Genomic DNA, 6,000 nt, shown 5'->3' on the forward strand with positions numbered 1-6,000 from the left:
GCTATATTATATTGAAAAAATAAATTAAAAAAAAAGGCAACTTTGAGAGCTGTACAGGATTCTGGATGTGAAGAAGTGACAAATATATCCTATAATATAAAAGGCCAAGTGTGTTTGTCCAAAGCTGTCATGCGCAGTAGAGACAGCACGAAGACAAACACACCTGGCCTTACATGACATGCTGTTTGCGGGCTGGAGCGTGGGCGTGGCCGGATGTGACCAGGCATGGTCAGGAGGTGTGGCCGGGCATGAGAGGGGCGTGGCAGGGGTGTGGTCGAGCGTGGTCGGTGCAAGAGAGAGGAGAGAGAAATAGAAATAGAGGGGGAGAGACAAAAAGAGATAGGAAAGAGCTAAAGAGAGGGGGAAGAGCAGAAGAGAGGGGAAAGTGCAGAAAAGAGGGGGGAGAGAGAGCAAAATAGAGGGGAAAGAGCAAAATAGAAGGAAGAGAGAGAAAAAGAGAGGGGGAGAGAGAGCAAAAGAGAAGGGGGAGAGAGAGCAATAGAGAGGGGAGAGAGCGAAAAAGAGAGGGGGGAGAGAGAGCAAAAGAGAGGGGGGAGAGAGAGCAATAGAGAGGAGAGAGAGAGAGCAAAAGAGATGGATGGAGAGAGAGCAAAAGAGAGGGGAGAGAGACAGAGCTAAAGAGAGGGGGGAGAGAGAGACCAAAAGAGAGAGGGGAAAGGAGAGAGAGACAGAGCAAAAGAGAGCAGGGAGACAGAGAGCGCAAAAGAGAGGAGGGAGAGAGAGCGCAAAAGAGAGGGGGGAGAGAGAGACCAAAAGAGAGAGGGGAAAGGAGAGAGAGACAGAGCAAAAGAGAGCAGGGAGACAGAGAGCGCAAAAGAGAGGAGGGAGAGAGAGCAAAAGAGAGGGGGGAGAGAGAGCAATAGAGAGGAGAGAGAGAGAGCAAAAGAGATGGATGGAGAGAGAGCAAAAGAGAGGGGAGAGAGACAGAGCTAAAGAGAGGGGGGAGAGAGAGACCAAAAGAGAGAGGGGAAAGGAGAGAGAGACAGAGCAAAAGAGAGCAGGGAGACAGAGAGCGCAAAAGAGAGGAGGGAGAGAGAGCGCAAAAGAGAGGCGGGAGAGAGAGACCAAAAGAGAGAGGGGAAAGGAGAGAGAGACAGAGCAAAAGAGAGCAGGGAGACAGAGAGCGCAAAAGAGAGGAGGGAGAGAGAGCGCAAAAGAGAGGGGGGAGAGAGAGAGCGCAAAAGAGAGGGGGAGAGAGAGAGCACAAAAGAGAGGGAGAGAGAGAGAGCGCAAAAGAGAGGGGGAGAGAGAGAGCAAAAGAGAGAGGGAGAGAGAGCGCACAAAAGAGGGGGGAGAGAGAGCGCGCGCAAAAGAGGGGGAAGAGAGAGAGCGCAAAAGAGAGAGAGAACACAAAAGAGAGGGGGGAGAGAGAGAGCATAAAAGAGAGGGGGAGTGAGAGCGCAATAGAGAGGGGGAGAGAGAGCAAAAGAGAGGGGGGAAGAGAGAGAGCACAAAAGAGAGGGGGAGAGAGAGAGCGCAAAAGAGAGGGAGAGAGAGTGCAAAAAAGAGGGGAAGAGAGAGCGTGCAAAAGAGGGGGGAGAGAGAGAGCACTCAAAAGAGGGGGGAGAGAGAGCGCGCAAAAGAGAGAGAGAACGCAAAAGAGAGGGGGGAGAGAGACAGCATAAAAGAGAGGGGGGAGGGAGAGCGCAACAGAGAGGGGAGAGAGAGCAAAAGAGAGGGGGGAGAGAGAGAGAGCAAAAGAGAGGGGGGAGAAAGAGAGCAAAATAGAGGTGGACCGAGAGAGAGCGCAAAAGAGAGGGGGAGAGAGCACAAAAGAGAGGGGAAGAGAGTAAGAGCAAAAGAAAGTGGCGAGAGAGAGAGCAAAAGAGAGGTGGAGCGACAGAGAGTGCAAAAGAGAGGGGGAGAGAGAGCAAAAGAGAGGGGGAGAGAGAGAGAGCTAAAGAGATGGGGAGAGAGAGAGCAAAAGAGAGGGAGGGGAGAGAGAGAGCAAAAGAGAGGTGGAGCGAGAGAGAGCGCAAAAGAGAGGGGGTGAGAGAGAGCGCAAAAGAGAGGGGGAGAGAAAGAGATCAAGGGGTGGGACCGCTGTACTGCAAAAAGTGGCCCATGTGAATGGGCTTTAGGACTAGTTGTAGTATAATCCATTAAAGGGACACTCAAGACAAAATAACATTTATTTTTCAGAAAGAGCATGCAGTTTTAAGACACTTCAATTTACTTTCATTATCAAATTTGCACAGTCTTTTTATATGCACACTTTTTGGGGAACAAGATCCTACTGTGCAGAAGCTCACAGGGTATACGTATACTAGTCTGTGATTAGCTGATGTCTGTCACATGATGGGGGGGCTGGAAAATAGGCTAAAAAATATATTTGTCAGAAAAAAAATCACTGCTTATTTGAAAGGTGTTAAATCATTGTCTTTTTATTATGCACTTGCTAATTATGCAATTCTACTGCATTGAGTGCTTATTTAAATGGTGTTAAATCATTGTCTTTTTATTATGCACTTGCTAAGTATGCAATTCTACTGCATTGAGTGGTACTTTAAAGAAAGCTCACAAAGATATTGCATGCTTTCTCTCCATGCAGGTGACGTTTTAATCTTCAGGCCCTAAGTATCAGCCTTTGCATAAAAAACAGCAATATGAGATAATGAGCATGTGTGTATAGAGAAACAGTTAGAATACAGATGCCTGATACAAAAATAATCTAAAGGAGCAATTCCCTATATATATTATACTCTGCATCTTGTATAAAAAGTAATTGGAAACACACAGGGGAAAACAGAGTTTACAGTATACTGTCCCTTTAATTTAGATGCTTCTTTCCCTTTAAAGTTTCTGTTTTGGACTGGTTCTGACAATATATCACATTAATGATTGTATTTGCTTATGGAGTACTAGCAGGATGCAGCCAAATACCAGCATGCTGTTGAATTTTCTGCATTTATATTTCTTGCAAAGACCAAATTAATTGGTCCACTAGGAGGAAGCTGTGTCTTCCATAGCTGCCTGGAGCCTTCAGTTAGAAGCAGTGTAGCTGTACATGCACTGAGCAGGACTCACACAAGAACAGAGTGAAGCAGAGGCACTTTATGTGTTTTGCTTAACCTTCAAGATGAAAGTGAAGCAGGGTTGTTTGTGTGCTTCTTCAGACCCACACCAGCAAACCAAACCACACTGGCAAGCAGCATCTCTGCCCTGCCCCCCAGAACCTATCAGTGATGCTTATTCCCAACCACATCAGCAATCTGGATCTCAGAATGCTAACACAGGTCTGCATGAAAGGAAATGATATATTAAAAAAAAACATTAAAGTCATTGTTGGCCCTTGAAATTATTTCAAATTATTATTATTTTTAATCTGGTGTTACAAAATATTTTTTTGTTTTACCTGTCCCTGCCCATCCTTAGAGCTGAGGAAGTTTTCCAGTAGCCTTCTGTTTCTTGATTATTTATTTTAACAGTATTAATATTTTCCTCTGTTTCCAATATTAATTTAAACAGCTGTACTTGAGCCTTATTTAATGCAAAAACTATTTATATATTTAAATGGTGCTCTTCAATATGAATAAATAAAAATATTGACTGTAATGACAATTCAAGTAAGTTTATTTGTGCGAGTAACTGTGAGATTGTGAAGCGCTCCTTTCTCAGAAGGAATAATATTATAAAAAATAAAAAAAAGATAACAAAACAAATGAAAACATTATGCAAAGCTGATCCAATTATTTATCTACAAAAGTTATGTAGAACAATAATATAATAATAACTAAAGTATTGTGACTGGCCCCTACATAAGATAGCAAAATGTGTCATACTACTAACAACAGTGAAGTGACAGAGGACGTGTTCCTCAGTGATATCTGCACTGTTTGTGTAAAACATGTATGCATTAAACTGTCATGATTCAGGAGTGAAAAGGGATATGAAACACACCCCAAAAAAACACATCTTTTTTCTTTTGTAATTCAATATTTTACTACTTTTGTTAAATTTGCTTAATTCCTTTGGTATCCTTTGTTGAAAACTATACCTAGGTAAGTTCAGTAGCAGCCATGCACTACTTGGAGCAAGCTGCCTATTGGTGGCTGCACATTTATGCCTCTTGTTATTGGCTTATCTGATGTCTTCAGCTAGCTCTAAGTAGTGCATTGATGATCCTTCAACAAAGGATACCAAGAGAATGAAGTAAATGTAATAATAGAAGTAAATTGAAACATTGTTTAAAATGGTATGTTCTATGTGAATCATGAAAGAAAAACTTTGTGTTTCATGTCCCTTTAAGCAACTCTCCAATTTACTTTTACTATCTAATTTGCTTCATTTACATGGTATCATGGCTCAGGAGCAGCATGGGAGCTAGCTACTGATTGGGGGCTACACACAAGCCTCTTGTCATTGGCTCACCTATTATGTTTAACTAGCTCCCAGTAGTGCATTGCAGCTCCTTCAAAAAACAAAAACAAAAAAACACCAACATAATGAGAATTAAGTGAATTTCATAACAGAAGTAAAGTGAAAAATTGTTAAAAACTGTATGCTCTATCTGAATCATGAATAAGAAAATGTGTGTTTCATGTCCCTTTAATGAGAGTAAATGTAAATATATTAATGCAAATGAACATGTGAAAATGTGTGTGTGTTTGTATCTGTATGTGCAAGTGCATGTGTGTCAGTGACTCAAAGCACTTGCTTGTCAGGGTGTGACTTCTTGTATGTTTATGACAAACTTTATTTATTTGAAAATACAGCTGGGGGATGCATTTCAAGTGTAGGGAATATTAGTTTCCTTGATATTTTAGAAAATCCAGTAATAAATATAAAAGCAATCAAAAAACATTATACATCTTGTGAAAGTGTCAAGGCATATAACGGATGTTAATTATTATTTTTTTCAAAAGTGGGGGGCACAAAAATGTATATGTGCATTGGACAGCATGAATCATTAATATACCATTGTTTGTATTTAATAAGAAACACAATTATTTACATACAACCTTTACATATTGAATGCAAGCAAACATCTGTCAGTATCACCACTGTCATGCTATAGTATATGAGTGCACTGTAATATATATATATATAGAACCAGGGTGTATAGTATATGCACTCCCACCAACAAACTCCAACGTGCTAGGGTGCTGTAACAAGGAATGTAGAGTTTCAAATAATAAAGCACTCGCTGGACTGTAGACATCAGTGTTAAATCCAACAGCGTCCCTTCCTCTGAGGAAGGGACGCTGTTGGTCCCGAAACGTTACAATAAAGTTTGGATTTAACACTGATGTCTACAGTCCAGCGAGTGCTTTATTATTTGAAACTCTCTCTCTCTCTCTCTCTCTCTCTCTCTCTCCCTCTCTCTGTCTATATATATATATATATATATACAAAAATACAACCAAACGTTGGGGTGCACTCCAACAATCCAATTTGCTATATCATCTGGGGTTGCACACTCCAGCCTGCTATATCATCTGGGGGTCATGAGTAAATTTGTTAATTGTAATATAGCAAAAAATAAAAAATAAAATCACAACTCAGCACTCTCCTTCAAACTTTGATGAGAATGTTTTTGCTGTATATAATACACAACTATCATGCTTTGTTACCTTTAAAACACATACAAAATATTATTGATAATTTAAAACGTGTGTGTTTGTGAGTATGTATAAAATTTAGAATAAACTAAATTGTTCTCACAAGCAACCCACCTCTGCATTAGGCATGCAGTATTAGAAACTAGTAATGTCCAGTAAATAATACAAGTGAAACCTCATCAAAGCACTGGAGTTTCTTCCTGTTTTTCTATAGAAAACAAAATCACAAAGAAGAGAGTATCAAAAGAAACATACTAGAGATACAATATCTGTATTAATAATATGTTCAGAAACTCATTTTGTATTAGAAATAAGAAAGGATACAATTGCTGTTTTGTATATGTGTTGCATTTCATTTGCAAAGCCAGATTCAGTAATTAGTGGATTTGTATTGGACTTTTTACTTAAATGGCAGAAA

Source organism: Bombina bombina, chromosome 3 (genome assembly GCF_027579735.1).
Source record: "Bombina bombina isolate aBomBom1 chromosome 3, aBomBom1.pri, whole genome shotgun sequence".
Lineage (NCBI taxonomy): Eukaryota > Metazoa > Chordata > Amphibia > Anura > Bombinatoridae > Bombina > Bombina bombina.